At 44.7% G+C, this 22250-nt stretch overlaps 1 protein-coding gene and 1 long non-coding RNA gene across 2 annotated transcripts in view; both read left to right on the top strand.

Moving 5' to 3' along the window:
- The first annotated feature begins 5235 nt into the window (after positions 1 to 5235).
- LOC116861521 lies at positions 5236 to 10452 on the top strand. The gene is made up of 4 exons (XR_004381504.1): positions 5236 to 5295; positions 9565 to 9596; positions 10023 to 10102; positions 10314 to 10452. It is a non-coding gene; the product is annotated as an uncharacterized LOC116861521 (long non-coding RNA).
- Positions 10453 to 17081: 6629 nt separating this feature from the next.
- Positions 17082 to 22250, top strand: part of BCL9 (BCL9 transcription coactivator) — an 83894-nt gene continuing 78725 nt past the window's right edge. The window contains exon 1 of the mRNA XM_032848171.1: positions 17082 to 17272. The gene's annotated coding sequence lies outside the window, so the exon portion shown is untranslated. The remainder of the gene's footprint in view (positions 17273 to 22250) is intronic.

The following is a 22250-nucleotide window of genomic DNA, read 5'->3' as shown; positions in this document are numbered from 1 at the left end:
AGACCTCATGTGAGACAGAAATCCACCAAAATCCTTGAGAAGAACACAGGTAGCAGCCTCTTTGACCTCAGCTGCAGCAATTTCTTCTTAGAAACATCACCAAAGGCAAGGGAAGCAAGGGTAAAAACGGACTATTGGGACTTCATCAAGATCAAAAGCTTTTGCACAGCAAAAGTAAACAGTCAACAAAACCAAAAGACAACTGACAGAATGGGAGAAGATATTTGCAAATGACATATCAGATAAAGGGCTAGTATCCAAAATCTATAAAGAACTTATCAAACTCAACACCCAAAGAACAAATAATCCAATCAAGCAATGGACAGAAGACATAAACAGACATTTCTGCAAAGAAGACATCCAAATGGCCAACAGACACATGAAAAAGTGCTCATCATTACTCGGCATGAGGGAAATACAAATCCAAACCACAGTGAGATACCACATCACATCAGTCAGAATGGCTAAAATTAACCAGTCAGGAAATGACAGGTGTTGGTGAGGATCCAGAGAAAGGGGAGCCCTCCTACACTGTTGGTGGGAATGCAAGCTATTACAGCCACTCTGGAAAACAATATGGAGGTTCCTCAAAAAGTTGAAAATAGAGCTACTCTATGACCCAGAAATTGCACTACTGGGAATTTATCCTAAGGATACAAATGTAGGGATCCAAAGGGACACATGTACCTGAATGTTTATAGCAGCAATGGCCCCAATAGCTAAACTATGGAAAGAGCCTAGCTGTCCATCAACAGATGAATGGATAAAGAAGATGTGAGATATATATATATATATATATATATATATATATATATTCCAGCCATCAGAAAATGAAATCTTGCCATTTGCAACAAGGTGGATGGAACTAGAGGGTATTATGCCAAGTGAAATAAGTCAATCAGAGAAAGACAATTATCATATGATCTCTCTGATATGAGGAATTTGATAGGCAGGGTTGGGCAGTCATAGAGGGTAGGGAGGGAAAAAAATGAAACAAGATGGGATCGGGAGGGAGACAAACCATGAAAGACTCTTAATCTCACAAAACAAACAGAGTTGCTGAGGGGGTGACAGGGGAGGGATCAGGTGGCTGGGTTATGGACATTGGGGAGGGTATGTGCTATGGTGAGTGCTGTGAAATGTGTAAACCTGATGATTCATAGACCTGTACCCATGGGGCTAATAATACATTATATGTTAATTTAAAAAAAAGAGAGAAAATCATTCTGTTCTTACTGAATCTACAGGCCAGTGATAAGGCCACAGTTTCATCCTCGGGACCAGTTTGGAATAGGAGCAGGCAATGGTAGTCATTAATGGAGGAAAGATCCCCAGGAAAACTGCTGTTGGCATTGAATAAGATGGAGTAGTGGGAACTGAGCTGGTTGTAATGTTTAGCCGCAGGCTAGAGAAACAGACTTGAACAAGAGCAGAACAGGAGAAAAACAGTGATGCAAAGAAGCACAGACACCGAGTAGAACTTGTTGTAATTCACCAGACCAATTTCTCCTTCTGTACAGTTTGTGATTCCGTTACTAGTCAAAGAGGCTGGTTCCATTCCTCAAGAAGTATTTACGAAATTCGTACTATTTTTTTTTCCAGCAATGTGATCAGGGTTGAGAGAAATAGAAAAGCAGTATAAGGCAGACTTTGCTCTTGGGCTCACAATCTCTTACAGAAAGAATACAGTAGACAAAAATCTAAGATCACATATGAATACATCCCTAGGTGGACAAAACAGGTACCTGCTACAATATGTTAAGACCCAAGAGACACTGATTCATTTGTTCATTCTTGCAAATACTTATTTGTTGACTCATTGTTTGATAGACATTTACTAAGCAGCCACTGTGCTGAAGAAGATCATAAAGGATAGGGAGCTCAGGAAACTACATGCCTGCCTTCAAGGAGCCTCTACTTTAAAACTGGTGTCAGTCTGTATGAGAACCACTCTGAGACAGGGCAGAACAGGATCATGCTTTACAGGCGTCCTCAGTGTTAACATTAGCAGATGGATCTGAGTAGTTCTGAGTGGCTTTCTGAGGGTGGTGGAATCTGATTTGATTTGAAGCCTCGGTATAGTATAAATGTATGGGGGTAGGGGACGGGAGGCCAAGGAGGAAACTCGCAGAAGTGGAAATGAACATGGTTTGCATTTTGTTTATTCATTGATTCATTGAACAGACTTTGTTTTTTAGAAATATCCGTTGTGTGACTTAAAGAGGAATAAGAAATCATCCCTTCTCTCAATGGGTAGTCTAATGGGGGAGGCAGACGCTATTTTTTTTTTTTTTTTTAAAGAAGATTACAGTGTAGTAAGTGTAACAACCGAGGTATAAGTGAAGTAGTAGGCAGAAGGCTGTAATGAGGTGGGGGCTCGGTGGGTGACAAGGGAGTCAGTGTACCACAGGCACAAAGGATAGCAAGTGCAAAGCCTCCTTAGGAAGCACACTGCCTAAGCCAGTATATAAGGGCAGATGAAGAATGATGGGAAATCGGTTAGTTAGGCAGGTAGAGATCATATCATGAGGGCACTTACCTCATGCTACGGAATTTGGGCTTTGTACAGAGGAAAGGGAATCAGTAAATTTTTCAGGGGAAATGACCTACCCAACTGCATTTTGGAAAGATAATGATAACAGTGTCTTATATTATTTGGGTAGGGCTAGCTGTGTTTTACAAGCCTCAACCTCCCAATAACCTTTATCACCTCCAGAGAAATATACAGACTTGTCCACGTTCACTCCAGGAGTAAGGAGTAGAAGAAGCTTTTCTGTCCACTCCTATACACTGCTACTTCTCTGACTGCAGTGTGGGAGGGATGGGAAGGGAAGAGGCAGAGCTATAGTCAGAACTCAAGATAATAAGACCAGAACTAAAGCAGTGGGGTGGGAGTATAGAGAAAAAGACAGAGTCAAAATTATTTAAGAAGTAGGCTCTCCTGGGCATCGTGAGTGGCGAGAAAAGGGGAAAAGGGCTAGAAGGACCCCCAGGTCTCTGCTTCCACAAATGTGTTTCTTGTGGCACCAGCTCTGGAGGGGAACTATAGCAAGTAAGGGAGGCAGGTATGGTGGTAACGGGTGAGGCAGCTGTGGGACACCCAGTGAAGACCCCAGTGGGTGAGGTATAGACCCAGCAGCAATCAGGAGCCAGGCAAGGCTGGAGCAAGAGACAAGCAGTTTGTGAGTCTGGCCAAATGGGCAGGGATGAGTAGACTGTAGAGAGCCCCGATGACAGGATAACATATGGATTTGAGTTTGAAGGCAGTAAGGAGTCACTGAGGCCCTTTGGTTAGGGAAACAACATGGTCAGTAACAGCTTTTTAAATGTCAAGCCTTGAACGAAAATACCCAAGAACCAAAAGATAACTTATTTCTAGCCTCCATTCCACTCCTTGGTGGGGAGCTCCATGCTCAGAGTGGACACCTAGAGCCCTGGGCCTCAGCAAGCACTGGGGAAGGAGCTGGCGCTCGGGCAGAGTCACCCTCCACGTGGCGCTCCTGAGACGTCATGGTTCCCAGGTCTGCAGGCAGGCTCCCTGAAGCTCCTGGCCTTGTGCAGCTCATAAGGCCTGCAAGGGCCTCCCGGTCTCTCCTGGTAAAAGGCCAGAAGAGTCCCAGCTCCTCTCTCCGTTTGTCTTGTTCCTGGGATGACCTGGTGACTGGAAGGTCTGATGTATAAGTAGAGAAGATGAAAGGAAATGTTGAGTAATGAGATGGAGTGGCCAATACTAATATCTTGCGATAATAACCTGCCACATAATAAAAATCCTATTTTAGGAAAACCAGTTCACAACACTGGGCAGGGTCTAGTGGAGTGAGGAGAGGCCAGAGGAAACAGGGAGAGCACCTGAGAGACCCCTGTGGTCATGAGCTATTGCGTGGGCCATATGTCGTTACTCTTGAACAAGACAGGTGTGAGCCGCATGGGTCCGCTTATATGTGATGTGGACAGTACAGAACTAAAATGTATTTTCTTTTCAGTATGATGTTCTAAATAACGTTGTCTTTCCTTTAGCTTCCTTTATCGTAAGAACACAGCGCATAATACATGTAACAAATGAAATATGTATTAATCAACCGTCTGTGGTATCAGGGCTTTCCGGCCAACTGTAGGCTTTTGGAGAAGTCAAAAGTTTTACTTGGATTTTTAACTACGGAGACGCTCGGTGACCCTAACTCCCATGTTGTTCAAGGCTCAACTGTGATTTAGACTGGGCTTGCCCCTCTCATTGGATCCTCACAGGGACTCTGTCGGTTGATCTTAGGATCCACATTTTATAGATAAGGCCAAGAAGAGACGTTAAACAGTTTGGACAAAACCACCTTGCTAGCTTAAAACCTTGGTCTTGCGTTGAAAACCTTTAAGAGAAGGAGCATCCCTTGTGCATTCACACACACACCACCCCCCACCAACGCACATCCCACGGCACCAACTTCCCTCTCTGGGAGTATGATGCCTAAACATCAGAGCCTAAAGGTGCCCGTGGAGGTTCTGTCTTGAGAGAACATCCCACTGGGAAACAAGGCAGCAAGCCTGAAAGCATTCCTCTGGGCTTTGGAAGGGACTTCCCACAGAGAGCTGCTTCCAGCCGCTTTCGCACTGCCTTCCGCATCGCAGGGCCTCCGTGTAACTTCCCTGTTGGGGCCCCTCGTACAGCCGGCGCCGACACCCGGCTTCTGATCCACGCTGAACGAGTCCCGAGTACACGCTCTCAGAATCGAAGAGGCAGGTGTGGCCCCCCTGACGCTTTGAATAGGAACTTGTTCAAATCATGTAGCCTCTCTAGGCACAGTTTTTCAAAGGAGTGGTTTATAATGTCTCATAGGCAGCAGGAGTGAGGGGGTGGATTGGGAGAGGAAGGAGGAAGTACTGATGGGGCAGGCAGGGAAAGAGACACCTTCCTGGATCAGAGCAGCAAAGATCAAAGGAGAAGGGGTGATCCTCACTTCTGGAGATGAGAGGCTGGGAGAGAATGCCTGAGTAGGTAAAGGAGAGAAAGAAATGAGATGTGGCAGGTGGAGCCCTCTCTAGAGAGAACCAGAAGAGGTTTCTATTTCCCCAAAGGAGTCTGGTATTCAGGGCTCGCTTGCCCCGCCCTCCGCAGCCACCTCCACTCCCTCCCAGCAACTGCTTCTGGTCCCCAGCCTCTTTGGCCTTCATCCCTCCCGCAGCACCCTCTCCTCCTTTCCATCTATGGTTTATGCATTCTTACCCCTATACATCTACTCACCACGGCTGCCCTTCCTGGATGACTCTCTGTCATCGATCAGAATCAAATGTAAATGCTGAGTGGTAAGTTTGACTTGGACCTCTAGCCAGGATTCCACATTACCTACCCCATGCTTCTCTGACTCTAGCTCACATCAGAATTGCCTGGCAGGGGTGTGGGGGTGGGGGGAGACTTTTTTAAAACAGAGTGCTGGGATCCCCAGTTCCAAATTCAGCAGGGCTAGGATGGGACCTGAGAATTTATGTTGCTAGTCACAAATTCCTAAGTGATGCTGATGCTGTGGTCTGAGGACCACTAATCTAGATCATTCATGTAGCCTTAATCATGCACTGCCCTGAACGGATACCTTAATCGAGTGTGTATATCCCGCCTCCCAGACGAAACTGAATGGTTCAAAGGCAGTGGTAAGTACTTGACTGTAACATACCTCCCACCCCACCTCCACCCCCGTAGTACCTAGCTGGCATATTCTGAGCAGGTACCCAGACCCACTATAATTTATTAATTGGTGGGAGAGGTTAGTATTGATTTTAGATAACATTATGAAATAGGTTGTCCACAGGAGCCTCCCATGTTCCTCTCCTCCTTTCCTTGACCAATTTCTGTGCCACTCACTCTTCCTCCTCGGCGCTGAACCAGACCTCCCAAACCATATGACTGTTTTACAAATCTGGAGTTCTACCATGTGTCCCTCAGAGTCTATCAGCAATTCTTAGAAGCAGTCGGGCTGAGGAGAAAAATGAGGCAAGGCATTAGCCAGGAAGAGTATTGAAGCCCAGGAGGCCTTTTTAAATTTTATTTTATTTTATTTTAATTTATTTTACTTTGATCTTATCTTAAGATGAGGGGAACTTGAACTAACATAAATACTGATGGAAGAAACAGTGGAGGTGCAGGATGATGGTATAGAAAGAATATGATGGACAGAGAGGGGAAGGGAACCCAAAGTAGGAGAAGGATTGGCACAGACAAGGACTCCTCTCTCATTAGAGATGGAAAAAGGAAGGAAGGGGTTTAGATGCGGGAATAATGAGGCTTTGGACTCTAGGTGACTCTTCACTCTCCCATCTTAGGATTCTATGAAATTAAATCATCGCAAAGTCAGTGGCTTTCTGTGACACCTTTCCTTGACCAAACTTTATTTACTTTTTTAAGATCTTTTTTTTTTAAGATTTTATTTATTTATTTGACAGACAGAGATCACAAGTAGGCAGAGAGGCCGTCAGAGAGAGGGGGAAGCAGGCTCCCCGCCGAGCAGAGAGCCCCATGCTGGGCTCGATCCCAGGACCCTGGGATCATGACCTGAGTCGAAGGCAGAGGCTTTAACCCACTGAGCCACCCAGGTGCCCCTAAGATCTTATTTTTAAGTAATCTCTATACTGAATGGAGGGCTTGACCTCACAACCTCAAGTTCAAGAGATACACACTCCACTGACTGAGTCAGCCAGGCCTTCCCACTTCTCCTTGGCCAAACTTTAACTCAGAGAAATGAATCTTTCATGAGAGACTCTCAGGCCATGGGAGGACTGCCAGTGGGGCAGTGGGCCCTTCCAGTGGTCTGGAACACCTATTGTCCTGTCCATAAGATGGAACTGGAAAAGCAGGACAAATATGTCCAATGTGACAACATAAGGTCAGATTAAGGTTGCAGCACCAAGTGCATGTTGGAACCAGATTTAGATCTCTCTTCCACCTGACCCCAGGAGCCATCTGCTCCACCCATCTACACTCATTCATTCTCTGACCACCTACAATGGCAAGGAAGTGGGAGAAATATTAAGACAACTTTTCATAGCCCTAAGCATGGAGACTTGGGATGCCATCTCCATTCCAGATCCACTCAGCCCCAGCACACCTCTGGGAAAAAACTGTTGGTGAAAAGAGTAATATCAGCAATAATAACAAGTTAGCAAATGCCTCCTCAACTTAATTAGCATGCCGATTGCCGATTGCCTGGTACATTGTAGGAAGAGGCCAATAAATGTAAATTGCCACCATCTTCTTCCTCCTTCCTCCTCCTCACCACCACCACTATCATCGTCCTCACTGTATGTCCAGGAACCATGTTATGTACTTATGTATTTATTTATTTTTAAAGTATATGTTTTTCCTAATTACAAAAGTAATAGATGGACAGTGTTAAAAAGTTCTAACAAGAAATGCATAACATAAGAAGTGCACATGTGCTGTGCTGGGAAGAGGGAAAGCACTGGGCTCATACCACCTTTGTTTACATTAGGGTTCTACTGATGCTAGCTGTGTGGTCCTGGACAGGTTGTTTGGGTCTTCTGTGCCTCAGTTTCCTGGTTTGTTAAGTGAGGGCAATCATAGTTCTTATGTCATAGAGTTCTTAGGAAGTTTTTTTTTTTTTTAATTTTTTTTAGAGAGAGAGAGTGTATGTGTGAGTGGAGGTGGGAGAGGCAAAGGGAGAGACAGAGAATCCGCAAGCAGATTTCCTGCTGAGCTGGAGCCCAACTTGGGCCTTGATCCCACAACCCTGAGATTATGACCTGAGCCAAAATCAAGGGTTGTGTGCTTAGCCGAGTGAGCCACCCAAGCATCCCAGGAAATTTAAATAAGATGATATATACATAAAGCACTGGGCACTATGTTTGGCACATAGTAAGCAGTCAATATAAGGTGGTTGTTATTGATGTTACTATTGTTGCTGTTCTGTAAAACTTTACAGAGTAAAATAACCAATATCGTAACTAATACTGATAGCTCTTTACATATTTTTAAGGTTTCCTTTCTCTCTCTCTCTCTCTATGATACGGGGTCCAAAATATGTATACTATTTCACATCTTTGTTCACATGACAGATATTCTAGATGATTCTCAAAACACTCCTACAAAGTACATATTGATAATACCATTATAAATGGATATTTGATATACACTCTCTGAAAGTGGCATCGTCACATCCCAAATGTTCAAAGGAAACCTCTGGAGCCTGGAATATAAGGTAGAGGTCAGCAATCTTTTCTTGCAAAGAAAGCCAAATAGAAATAGTCTGGACTTTGCAGACCATACGGTTCTGTTGCAACTACTTAACTTCATGGTTACAGTACGAAAGCAACTGTAGACCATATATGAAGGAATAAGGGTGACGGTGTCCCTATAAAACTTTATTAGTGGAGACCAAAATTTGAACTTCATATAATTTTCGCATGCCATGAAATATTCTTAAAGACTTTTTATTTTTTATTTGACAGAGATCACAAGCAGGCAGAGTGGCAGGCAGAGAGAGAGGAGGAAGCAGGCTCCCCGCTGAGCAGAGAGCCCAATGCGGACTCCATCCCAGAACCCTGGGATCATGACCTGAGCCGAAGGCAGAGGCTTTAACCCACTGAGCCACCCAGGCACCCCAAATATTCTTTTTCTTCTGATTTTTTCCAACCATTATTTTATTTTGTTTTATCTTAAAGATTTTATTTATGTAATTGTTTTAGAGAGAGAGAGAACAGGAGTCAGTGGGTGGGGGTGGACACAGGGAGAGGGAGAGAGAATCTCAAGCAGACTCTGCGCTGAGTGTGGAGCCCAACACAGGGCTTGATCTCACAATCCTGAGGTCATGACCTGAGCCGAAACCAAGAAGAGTTGGATGCTTCATAGACTGTGCTATCCAAGCGTCCCCAAACATTATTTTAAAATGTAAAAACCTTTGTTGGATTGCAGGTTGTACCATACAAAAATGCAACAGGTCGAATATGGCCTGTGGGTCATAGGGGGCACACTCTCTTGCCTTTCTGGAGCGCATTTGAAAATCGGAGAGCCAATGAAGTGTAGAAGTCATACCTTAACGTGCCCTTCCTGCCTTCTCAGTAGGAAGCACCTTTTCCTCTGATCAAAACGCCTTATCCCACCAAATCTGTTAAAATCCTTCTCGAGGTTTAGATCACACACTGCATCCTCTGTGAAACCTTCCCAAAATTCTTCTGAAGACATAAATGCTTGTTTCCTCCCCAGATTCTCTTCACACTTCTTTTATAGTACTGCATATGTACTTTTCACCTACCAGCACCCCTACTAGGCCTCAAACTCCTTGTGAGTTCAATTTATCTGATGTGCATCCGGAACGAGTTCCCTGCTTGGCATTTATGAGGGTTGGACTGAGTTAGAGCTTCATCCTCTCTATTGGGGGCAAGAAAGAGAAACACGTTAGAGCTAGTCTAGTGGGGAGGGAGTGAAGTTGGGGGGTAACTTAGAATCAGGAACACCTTAAGGAACTGAAGTCAGGAAGCCTCCACCAGAGCTGCAGCTGTGGTTTGGAAAGCAGACAACCAAGGACTCTCGCTCTCTCTCTCTCTTCCTCTCTTTCACTCCTTCAGGCCATGTGGACTCTCATCTGCTACTTCTCCAAGTAGGTTGATTTCATTACTTTTTTTTTTTTAACCTCAGGAGTTCTCTCAATGCTAGGGCTAAGAGAGATCAACTCGCTTCTGTTAAGTCCTAATTAAATTTCTGGGAGAGAGAATGTTACCGGCCAGGGGAGTTGGTTGCACGGTATAAACACAAGTGTCAGAGCTTCTCTGAGCAGGTGGCTCGGCAGTTATTCTCCGTGAATGGAAGGAATGTGTTGGGCAGGTACCTCAAATGCATGCACTACCTGGGTGCCTGGTTGGCCCTTTCAACTGAGTGTGTGACTCTTGATCTCAGGGTCATGAGTTCAAGCCCCACGTTGGGCCTACTTAAAAAAAAATGCCTGTGATCCCTGCTGACTTCCTTTATCTCAGGATGGCTGGTGCTGTGGTTACTTTTAAGCATCTCTCTCTTTTCCTCTATCTAGATGGCGCACTGCTTTAGAACAGAGACAGTCATACTGGTTTTGGTGGCACAAGTCCAAGCATAGTGTTTTGCACACAACAGGTAATAAGAAATGCTTATTGAATGGAATTGAAAATACCACCTTCTATTCAGTCTTCACCACATCTTTCATCTTTATGAAAGGTACACATTCCATTGCTAGGCAAAAGACATGTGGCATAAAAGATAAATTTCCTTTTCCTGGCTTCAGTGTTTTTTTATTATTATTATTAAATTGTCTTTAGCTCAGATAATTGCATTATTTCCATTCCAGGTTTCCAGAGGTCAAACAACCTCAGGTCCAGACGTACTACGAATGCAACTGTAATAGTTTCAGAGCAATTATCTCTTTCCAGCTTTGCAGGGCGGAACAACTCAAACTCTGGAGCCAGGCTAGTAAGAAATCCTTTTATATGTCCCCCTCTCAGAGTCAGCCCAAAGGGAACTCACGGCCACTTGGAGCGGAGCATTATGTAGCTGTAGCTGGTGGCCCAGGGAGCTGCTGCCTGGGCTGCCTTCTAAGCAGGCCTGGAGCAGCTGAGTGACCCAGATCATACCTGAATCCCTCTGCCCTGAACCAAGGCGAGGGAAGCCCAGCACCCGAGGGCAGTCAGGGGAGGCAGTCCTTTCCTGGCTGTCTGTGTAACTGCTAGAGAGTTTCCCTCCAGTGTGATTACAGCTCCTCTGATCTGCTCCCTTGGGGAAGAAGTTGGCTCATTGTTTACCAAAACCGTTGCTCCCACTGGTAGTTCTGCTGCCTCTTTCTGTTCTGATGAGCTGCAAGCTTCGTAGAGAAGCAGACCTCAGGGATGGGGCATTACAGATAAAGCCCTGGCCAAAGTCCGCTGTTCCAGTTTGTGCCTTCCTTGCCTGGGCTAACCTCAATTCCTCAGAACTTTCCCAGGGCCATCTAAGCTCCCTTCCACAACCTGCTTAGAGGAGAGGGAGAAGGGACGAACTGGCTTTTCTGTCCCACTGACATGTCAATTGTGTTATTACACATACACTTTGTTCCTAACGGACGTTCTACAACCTGCAGAGTTGGGATGCTTACTAATGCCAATCTGGGCCCATCTTTCCCCCAGAGGACTGTGCATGAGGGCACCCGCGTAGGTGCCTGGTCTCCCCTTGACGAGCACAGGACTTCAAGTTATCATCAGTTCATCCACTTAAATGACAATCATAAACATGAATCAAACACACAGGAACTGACTATCCTTCATCATTTAATTAGGGTCTGCTGAAAGCATTCAGAGGTCCTTTGTAACATTTAGAGCTTTTCCAGAAATTTGCCTGGGAAAAAAAATAAGATGAAATAAATGTGCTTTGAAAATAGTGTGATAGTGTGTTTAAAAAAAATGGTGTGTTAGGACCTTGGGGCATTGACTCTGGTGGCCGCTTCCAGAATGGTTATCCTCTCAACCACCCCACATGGAGCCCATCCTTCTGATTCATTGTCGTTTAGATTGAAGGAAGAAGCTGTAGTCACTCCTTCCGTGGGAGAGGGGATTTCTGTTCCTTGCTATGTGATGATCTGTTTCCACCTGCCACCTCTCACCGGAGCTTGGGAATGTGAATCTCATGTTAATATATATATATTCAAACTTAAGTTGGGCTCCCTGGAATATTTTTGGCCTGTAAAATGGAAGTTCTCGATTTTCTGCATGTCTCTTAAAGTCTGGGGAGACTGACTGCGGATTACCTGCCTGCTTTGTTCTTTCTCCCATACTGAACCTTTTGGCCACTTAATGCTCTTCTTTGACCTGAAGCTCAGCTGAGAAGAGACGATGAAATTTCGACTAATAATTTTTAAGCTCCAGAACACGAGTCTGCCGTAATGCTTTTCTGAGATGCTTGTACTCCGGATTACTTTGAGGGATCTTTTCAAACAGTATTTTTAAATAATAACCTCATCTCTCCAAGATGTTCTGTATGGAAAATATATTCATTGAGTGTTTATGTTTACAGACTACAATTCACATGGGAAGCTAATAAAGGTAAAGCAAATGATGATGCAATTAGTACGTACTTTCAATTACCCGTGGTTCAGAAAAATCAATGGCAAGATAGACAATATAGAGCAGTAAAGAGCAGGGGTTTTGGGTGAAAAAGAACCACATTCGGACGTCTTGTATTTACAAGCTGCATGACCTTGGGCAAAGCTCTTAATCTCACCAAGCCTGTGAAATGAAAACAAATATCACATCTAATGTTTGTTGATTACTTTCCGTGTGGGCACTGCGCTAATTATGTCATGTGCATTCATCATCTCATTTCATCCTCGAAATAATCCCATGAGGAAGGCACTATTAATATCCTCGTTTTGCAAAGGAAGAAACTGAGACTCAGAAAGGTGGAGCAATTTGTCCAAAATCACAGAGTGATTGTAACTCACTGTAACTCAAGACCAGGCCTATCTGGCTATAGAGACCAAGTACATAAGCACACTGTATTGTGTTGCTGTAGCAGGGACTTGTGACAATTAAATGAGATACTGGATATAAACAGAATGCCTGACACAGAGTAGTGCTCTTATCATCACAAATTTTTACCTATCACTGGCTAAAATTTGTATAGCCCTCTCCTCTTTATAAAGCCCATTGACATGGGAACTCATCACTTCATGATACTGTGGGAAGTATCATAAAATCGTGGCTCAGAAAGGTTAAAAGTCTTGACCACGATCATTCAGCTTGTAAGTACATCACATTGGGACTCATGTCTTTTCATTCCAGAACCCAGTAACTTCACCCTGTCTTTTAATCATGGGGGCGGAGGGAGGTAGCTATATTTTTATGTAATGTGATATATTTAATTTATTATTAGGAGAAGTGGCTATTTTCAGATCAGGTAAGTTCTAATCTTGCCTGCTTCTAAATTGCTGCTTTATCTTGCTAAATCTTGAAACTTGGTTCCTGATTTTCTGCTTGATTCTCTCCTTCATGTCAGATAATTCACCTTCCAGAAATGTGGAGGAGAGAGAAACCTCTTTTGTCTGACTCCCACATTTTCCCCCACAATTAAATATGTACAGGTAGATAGATATCAAAGTATGAATGGGCTGGGTTTTTAGCGTTAATTTGTAAGTTGGGTGTTCAGTTGGCTGAGCATCTTTCCCTCATGAAAACCATGTTTTAAATGGAACTAAGCCCCATATTGACCCCATAGGAAGTTACTGTGAGCACTTGCCAGATGCAGGGAAAGGGGAAGGTGGAGGAAGATGAAGCCAGGGTCCTTCTTCCTTTATTTTTAAATTTTTATTATTTTTTTAAGATTTTATTTTTAAGTTATCTCTATACCCAACATGGGGCTCAAACTTACATCCTTGAGATCAAGAGTTGTGTGCTCCCCCAATGCAGCCAGCCAGGTGCCTTTATTATGTCCCCACCTTCTAATAGTTTATGACATCTCCTGGTGCCTGCTTATCTTCTCTTGCTCTAAGCAACCCCCACATCAGACCTGCCTGACACCAAGACTCTTCTCAATTCTAAAACTATCTACTCGCTTCCCCTTTCCACTTCACTCTCTAACCTAAATGGCCATTTGATATGAATTAGATATTCGGAGGAAAGTAGTCTAACGAAATAATTCACACTAACGTGTGAGCGGCTAATTTTCTTTATCCTCTCTAGGGCGTTTTCTTTTTAAAAAGATTGTTAATATAGCAAGTGACGTTGTCATTGTTGGGAATTCCAGCAGTGAAACAAAATAAAGTGAAAAATAGCTATTACGTAGAAGGTATTTTGGAAGAGGCATGCCATAATTTAGGTAGACCAGTCCAACAAGGGTCTTTCTTGCTCCATCCCTTCGTTTCACGACCCTCTCCGGCACACATATGCATGAGCCCAAACACACATCTCATCAACTCCCTTGGCTTTTTGTCTTTTCCTCATCAACTGGACACTTACCAGGATGACAGTGTTTTAGGACTGGAGAAGGTGCTAGATCTCATGGCATCAGCTCATTTTATAAATGGAGAAACAAAGCTTGGCCGGAAGAGCCTGGTTCCCATCCCTATGAGTGGTAAAATAGCACTAGAACCCAGGTCTACCCAAGAATTCAGGGTATTTTCTTCCATACCCTGCAGTTAGCATTCAGAAGTCTTGTAAAATAAGCTGAGAACCACTCGAGCAGTAATCTTGTTCACTTATCTACTTGGATTTCCTTTTCTTCACTCTTTGGACTTGGCAGGCGGAAGCCATCAGTGCTGGAGGCAAGAGAGTCCGACCTGGTGTTCCTACCAACATGTTCTGACCCAGAGGCTGAGGATGCGCTGTCCTTGCCCAGGTGGGGCTGCAGAGGAATTAGAGAACTGGGTCTGTTTGTGGGCCTGGCACAGGCTTTCTTCTCCAATAGCTCCTCATGGAGATGCCACATGAAGACACTAGCATTGTTGTTGCCCCTCTCTGCTCTCTCTCACCAAGAATTTAGGTTTTCACTCTAAAGGTTAGAAGGGCTCTTCACTTCCTTGGGCTACCTCACAGAGCACAGCACAGCCGAGGGGTGGAGGGCATGGGCTCTGGAGAGGCAGGCTGCCTGGAGCTACAGCTCAGTCACGCTTTCTGCCTCAGTGAGCTTGGCACTTCACCAAACCTCCTCTGTGTCTCAGCTTCTCCATCTAGAAAATGGGAGCAATAACTGCTTGTACCTTATGGGGTTGTTTAAGAGAGGAAAAAGCTTCATCAATGTCACCTGCTGTCATCATCGTCAGCAGCAGCAGCAGCCACACCTTACAGGTGTTTTTAGTTTGCTTTTATTATTTTTTTTTTTAGGAAGGGAAGACTTCTTGGCCTACGCTGCCTTTCCCCATTGCCCAGCAAATCTCCAAATCGCATGGTCATTAAAGGTTAAGTTGACCCTTCGTGCAATTCTTGCCTAAAGGCCTCATTGTGAATAGTGAGTCATCATCGCTTAGAAGTGGACGGTGAGTCAGTAGTCTATTAAGGGGAGGTCAGAAGGTCCCCTGGCTCAAAGCGAGAAACCCAAACCCAACCTTGGGTACAGAAAGAAACAATGCGTTTGTATGGCTGAGTGGGGTGCTGTGGAGAACCTGAGCTAGGCGGTCAGAGGACATGAGGTGGTGGGTAAATACTGGGACTTTGGAATCACACAGGTCTGAGTATGATCTGAGCTCCATGGCTACATTGCTGTGTGACCTCGGGGAAGTTATTGAACCTCTCTGTGCCTCATTTTTTAGCATCTGGACATGGAGACGGTCTTAAGAGAAATGACTTCATGGTATAAATGTTTGGGAATGTGCTAAAAATTAAGTAAATACTCAATCAAAAGTAGTTAATATTCTCACAATCAGCATGAATGAAAGTCAGGGTAGACAGTTGTAGGGATCAGCCATAATGGAGAAGCAAACTAAGGGGTAAAGTCAGCAGGAACAAGGATGTGTCTTTGATACAGTTACTTTTAGGTAGTGACAAGCCATTTAGCTAGTATTAAGTGTAAAAAGTCATAATTTATTCCTTATTGCACCCCTACGAAGGAGTGAGTGATGCGTGTTCACGTAATTTGCATTTTGTAGAAGATTCTGAGAAACAGACTATAAGCCACCTTCCTGTAAGAATACAGATCTGGTTTAGCTCCCGTTAGGAGCTCAGCTTCCCTCCAGCTCCTGCAGGTAGAGGGGCAACTTCCTGGCCTAGGCTGGGGAGACCTTGTCAGGTCTGTGACCCCACAACATGCTAAAAATATGAATGTCACATCATCATCCTGTCGTTCTTCTTGATCTCAATTGGCCCTCCTGATTTCATGCCATCTGCAAATTTGCACATCCTTTGTGCTCCTTTTCGCTCACATTTTCTGCCTTCCTTTGCCATCTCATTTTCCCCCTCGCATGTTTCAATCTCTGGGCTTCCATTTTTCTTCTTCCTTTTTAAATGCAGTGCTCCCCCCTTCCCTCCTTTACACCCCCACCTTCCTCCTCCCTCTACACCAATCAAATTCCTGCCTCGCTTCATGCCATATTCATTATCCTACCTCATTCCCCCTCATTCCTAGAAAACAGCTCCGCGAGACTCACCCACCCTTCCCCCTGCGACTCGCAGTGCCCACCCTCCATAAATTCCAGCCGCCTGGCAATCAGTAACTTCAGCATCACACTTCACAGCTCTCAGAGTTTACACTACTTGTTACTACTCTCCTTGCTACTGCTCTCTAGGGTTTCTGGAAAAAAAAATCCACTTTAAAAATATCCTGGGTACAAGTTGAACCCACAGTTAAAGTTTACTCGCACATTTACACATTTCACGGTTTTATTTTAACTAGTAGCTCAGGTTTTTGCTCAATTATGCAGGGAAGAAAGACCGGATCCTTCGGGAACCAGTTTTTCTCTACTATAGAAAAGAAAGGCACCTCAACATTCAACAGAAGCCCCCGAGCTGGGTCCACCTACTCTCTTATCTCCCCACTCCCCCAACCTCAAGCTGATGGGACCTTGCTGTTTGGTTTGTGGTGGTTTATTTCACTCTTGCTGAGCTCAGGTTGCCTCCCAGTGTGTGTCTGTGTGCACACGTGTGTGGCCACTGCTGTTTTTCCAAAGGGCTCACCTCTCTTCTGCCATTTTTACCAGGACACAGGAGGCTCTCCCGCTCCCTCTCTCTTTCTCTCCCTGCCCCCAACTCAGCCTAGGCTTTTTCCTGTCTCTTAACTCCACCAGTGCAGCAACTAGCTGAGCTGCTTGTGTGAGAGGGAGAGAGAGAGAGAGAGGAGAGTGAGAGAGAGAGACAGAGAGAGAGAGAGAGAGAGTGTGTGTGTGTGTGTGTGTGTGTGTGTCTGCGTGCGCAGCTAGGCCAAGCCTGCAAGCCTGCCTGTCACTGGAGAGTTTTAGTTTGCATTCAGAAGAAAGGAGGAGGGGAGACAAGGGGGGAGGAGGAAAAGGTGGAGGGGGAGGAGTGGGGGGGCACCGAGAAGGGAGGGAGAATGTCTTGTTTGTGGCTTGTCAGCAATTGCTTGAGACAAGCTTCCATGTGTGAAAGCTACTTGGCATGAATGCCTGGGCTGTACCAAGTGTCACCGCAGCAAGAGGGGGAGTCAGAAGAAAAACAGATCAGACCAGAGCAGACAATAGGCCCCTAAAGTGTTCCCCCTAAGTTGCTTTGATGTTGTCCTAGTGTCTTGATACCAGGAGGCCAGGGATTGCAGGAAAAGGGTCTTTTTTGTCTTCATTCACTTTCCCCCCTCAGTTTCTGAAATGATTCTCCAGAATTTCTCCTCATAAAAAAGGTAAGAGCCCTAACAATTCCTTCTTCTGTGGCAGGCTCGTTCGCCCGTGCCTGGAAGTGGGGGGTCTCATTCCTGCGCTGCTCAGGAGGAGCGCTGGGGTCCTGCCATTGGAGCTCTCGCCTTGCCCCTGGAAGTCTTAGAAGGCGCGCAGGGCTGAGGATGGCCCCTCTTTCTAGGGAACCCCAGTAACACGATCTGTGCCTCTGGGTTGGTGGGGGAGAAGGGGTAGATGGAGAAGGGTGGGAGGAGGGTGTGAGGGTGGAGGTGTGAGGGGGGAAAAAAAAATGAGAGAGAGGAAGAGAGAGAAGCCTGAAAGAGGGGGAGAGGAGGGCAGAGCCCTCTTTCAGAGCAGCCCCAGCCTGAAGCCCAGGGAGGCCTTGCAAGCTTGGAGCTGTGGTTCTCAGGCTGAGTGAGGGCTGCTGGGGCTCTGCCGAGTGCCCAGAGATTGCATCGAGCTTTGTGTGTGTGAGTGTGTGTGTGTGTGTGTGTGTGTGTGTGTGTGTGTGTGTACTTCCCCCACACTGCCCTGGCGCTCCTCGTGAAGGGGAGGTACCCCAAACCTTATCACCGGAGCCCAGACTCCCGAGGCAGAGCGGCAAGGCAGGCGAGATGGGAGAGCAAGAGAACTCTGCGGCAAGACAATCCAGAAACTTTTCCAGTCTCAGGGATTTCTCTGGTGGTAGTCACTGTAAAGGAGTTGTGTGAGGGGGACTGGGAGGGGGCGGGAGGGGGGTGCCTCAGTTTCCCCCATCTATACAATCCAGATAGCTGAGTCCCGGGGATGCTGCATATCTGCCTGGGATTTGGTAAAACAGAACAGAGCTTTATGTCTGAAAGGCATGGAGACATCTTCAAGCTAGATTTACCGTGGAATCACCAAGTAGAAGTGTTATCATTATTCTTGGTCATCATCATCATCATCATCATCAAACCATCATTAAAGACACCCTGAGACAAAAAACAAAACAAAACAAGACAAAACCGGGGAACACAGATCAAGTGTCTGAGCATTTCTAAGGAAACAAAAAGCCTTTTTCCACCTGTTGGCTTCTGTCCTTTTCTCTTGTGTCTTTTCGTTAGATTTATTGGCTGATTTGTACAGAGAATGGGGTGGGAGGGGTTGGGTTTCCCCTTTCCTCCTCCCTTGTACATATTTTGTTTAAAAGAAGGTCAGTGTAAGATGCTCGAGAGAGAAAATGTGCCTCCTGTTATAGTAGTTTATTCAAGACCTTGTGTTTCCTGGTGCTGGCAAGCCTTCCAGACACATCTGTAAACTCTACCTTGGAGGTTAAAGATTTTTATTGTGGCTTTTAGAGATTAAATGAGATTTATTTACAATTGCTGTTTATCAGAGAGTAAATATCTTACTGTGTGTGTGAGGGTAAGAATGTGAAGGCTGTTTACTCACTGGTGGTTTTGTGGATAAAACCTTTTGCTTTTTTAAGTGTCATCTTGAGAGATGGGAATAGAAGGCTGAAATCAGTGCCTAATACTCATCTTTAAATTTTTTTTGAGGAAAAAAAAATGTCTGCTTATTTTCTTGAACCATGGATTTCCTTTCTTCTCTTCTTATACAGCAGTTGCTTCAAGGATCTCAGTTGTGGCTCTCTCTGAATTCCCTGGGGGAATTTCACTCTCTTACCTAATTTGAGGTTTTCTGTGACTCTTTCTAGTTTTCCAAAAAAAATCTGCAAAAGTCTAGGAGGCTATGCCTCCTTCCATTCTAACTGCAAGTGTTTATCAGACTGACTCCCTGTGATAGAGATTGAATCAAAGGGCCAGCCCTGGTTGAGAATATTTATTTTCTTCCCTTGGAAGCCTGGAGAACCCGACTTTGGAGTGTGAGAAAGGATGAAGGAAAGATATTAATTGGCCTGGATCTGGCAAGAAGCACCCTCCACACACACATAAAATGTTTTGTTGGAATAGAACTGAACTTTGTATTTTAAAACTTAATTTTTCCCCCACTTTGTAAGCAGAAGATCTTACCATGGTTTGTCTTTGGCAATATTTCAGGTTCTGGATATCTTCCTAAAATGTTAGAATTTCAGAACTGCAAGGGACAAAAAAGGTTATCCATCAAGTTTTAAATGAGGACACCGAAGCCCTGGAAAGATCAGCAGTGACCTTAGGGGCTCAGTGCAGCCAGGTAGCATCTGGACCATACCCTGGGGTTCAGAATGCCCAGAAGGCTGTCAAGTCAGCACCCTCACTGGCCTCCATACTCGATCTTGTACAGCCCAGCACTTGGGTCTGCCAGAAAGGCAGCTTTTGGAATCTGTTTGCTGTGCTGGACGATAGCAATGCATTTAGCCCTGCTCAGGGCACATGGAGCAAACATGGCGACTGCGTGTCACGGTGTGAGTTTGCGTGAATTCATTCATGTGCTCACTTGTTGATTCAAGTAATACTCTAGGGGCACTATGTACCGGGCACCTTGCTGGGTGCTGAGGACATAGGAAAGAATAAAGCAGATGCACCCTTGCTCTCAGGGAGCATGTAATCTTGGTGGTGTAATCAACATTAACCACAGGGTTAAATTAGTAATTATGATAATGATAACTTATACTGAACAGCATGCAGATACTCTAATAGGGCAGAACATAGAGTTATATAAGTAACTGTCCTAAATTTGTAACTAGACATAAGCTAGCTGTCCTTTTTCCTTGCCTGAGGTCTTGCCCCAGCCAATTCTCATTCCACTGGAGGCATTCCTACTAGTACAGCGTATAGTGGGCCTGTTGTTTCCAAAGACAGTAAAAAGCACCCCCCCCAACTTCTTCACACAATGCAACAGAGACCCAAGTAGTATCTATTAACCCTTTACACTTGTATTAGTAAATAACGCCACACTCCTCGTAAGAGTCATCTCGGTGATTCACATTAGCTCTAGTCTCTGCACGCCATGAAACTCTGATGGGCATTGCAAAAGACCTGTGGTTAGTGAAGCTCTTGTCTCATTTCACTTACTCTTTAGTTTCCCCAGTTGATATGAAACACTTACCTGCAGGAAGCTCCACTGTTATCACTGTCATCTTGAAATTCCAAAGACAATAGTGTAATGAAATGGCTTTTCCCATTCCTCCTAACAAGGGCACATATCTTTAAAGGTGAAAAAAGTCTACAGCCTCTTCATCTTACCGTAGTCCCATTTCGTTTGGGTTGTTAAAATCTCACTGGTTGAATCTCCCAGAGTAGGAGCATGCCCAACTCCATTTTGGTCTTGCGTGGAGAGAAGGGATGGTGGCAATGCCAGTTGTATCCATGCAGGCCGACTTGGGGTCTCTCTTGTAGCACCATTTTCTACATTGTGTGTTTCTCTAGTACTCAGAGGAGTGTTGTCTTCAGTGGTGTCAATCTATCTTTTTTTTTTTTTTTCTTAGACTAATTTAGTAGTTTAAAAGGAAGGCAGATATGCCCACCCACACAGAAATCATAGGTTTGGTGCCTGTACTTTGGGAACCTACAGAGGTTGTGTGGTTAAGTCGTGTGATGAGCAAAATGAGAGTCATTTCTATGCGAGAGTCATTTCTATGCCCCTGACTTTGTTTCACAGTGAAGTACGGGCCTACATTGTAGCTACATTGTAGCCACAGCCCTACCCAGAGCTTGCTGCTATCATCTGCATTTGGCACCTGTGGCCACTGCCTTCTCCTGTGAGCTGTATGACTTCATTTGCAAGTATTTGATCACTTCCGACACACTCTGCCCGCTCCCCAATGTGTTACTCACTGGGGCGCTGCCTCTGGGGGAGGCAATCTGAGTAATCTGAAGAAAGGAGTGAGCCAAGTGGGGAGCTGAGATGTGGTGAAAACAAGGATCTGGTTGAGGAAGAAATTTAACAGAACTGGGGAGATAGACAGCAGTGATCAGGTCATTCTTAACTCTAGGGGAGTAAAAATGGAGATTGATCACATTTTAAAAGGTGCATCGTGTGGGTTCTGAGTGTAAATAAAAATATGAGAGCCCCTAGTCCTGCCGGAGGTTTAAAAACCAACACAACATCCGGGACATTCCCCACACTTCTTGGTTACAAATATTGCTTTTGCCTGTAGCTAGGGTGAAGGGAAGTGTGTGTGTGTGTATGTGTGTGTGTGTGTTTCCCAAGAGACACAAATATAAGATGTAAAATGGAAATTTTCTCCATTTCTTTTAAGCCTTGACATTTTAATGCACTTTAAAATATCTGCTCAGTCCTCTCTTATAATAGCCCTGTGAATTAAGTAATACCGTTATCCTTCTGTTATATTTAAGTAAGGTTATGTGACTCACCCAAGGACTCACAGGAAAATAAGGGACAGGATGGCTTGCTGATTAAATCTCCTGGTTAGGCCAAATCTCTACAAGAGATGAAAAGCAAAGAGGTGAGGCAGTCACCATTGATATCCCAGCCAAATTTACTCCTTTCTTTAAAGACTTAAGATTTAGAGTGTTGCTCAAAAAAGAAGGGTCCCCCGTTCTAACTGAATCATTACATGTTGTTTACAAGTGCATTGGACAAGTTTCTGGATTTGGTTTTGCCATTCTATGACCTAGGACTCCCCACTCTGCTGCTCCAGACCCCTTTTAAGAATGGGGCTGGGCTATATCACTTCTGTTTCCTTCCTGTGATTCCATATTTCTCTAATTATGCAAATAGAAAATTCTATGGATCTGGTCTCTCGGTCACCTTTTACAAAGCCCAGTTCTAGACCCGTGGCTCCCAAGGGGGAAATGTTGTGAGTTTTGTGGGTATAATGGGATTCATTCCTATATATCCAACTATGTTGAAGTGAAAAGCACAATAGGCAAAAGTGGGGTTTTAATTTATGGATTTGAAGAGAATTGGCCAGTCAGCATGCAAGCACATGTGCGAAGAGACTAAAGAAACATTTTCAAAAGAATAGGCTGTTTTGAATGCATATCTTCCTGTATAATAAGTATGAATTGAAAATGGATGGGCCCTGGGTACATCTCTTAGCTTCACTGTTCTTACTGC

This window comes from Lontra canadensis, unplaced genomic scaffold (assembly GCF_010015895.1).
Source record: "Lontra canadensis isolate GAN:19392208 unplaced genomic scaffold, GSC_riverotter_1.0 scaffold200, whole genome shotgun sequence".
NCBI classification, from domain to species: domain Eukaryota; kingdom Metazoa; phylum Chordata; class Mammalia; order Carnivora; family Mustelidae; genus Lontra; species Lontra canadensis.
This window is presented reverse-complemented; position numbering and strand designations above follow the sequence as displayed.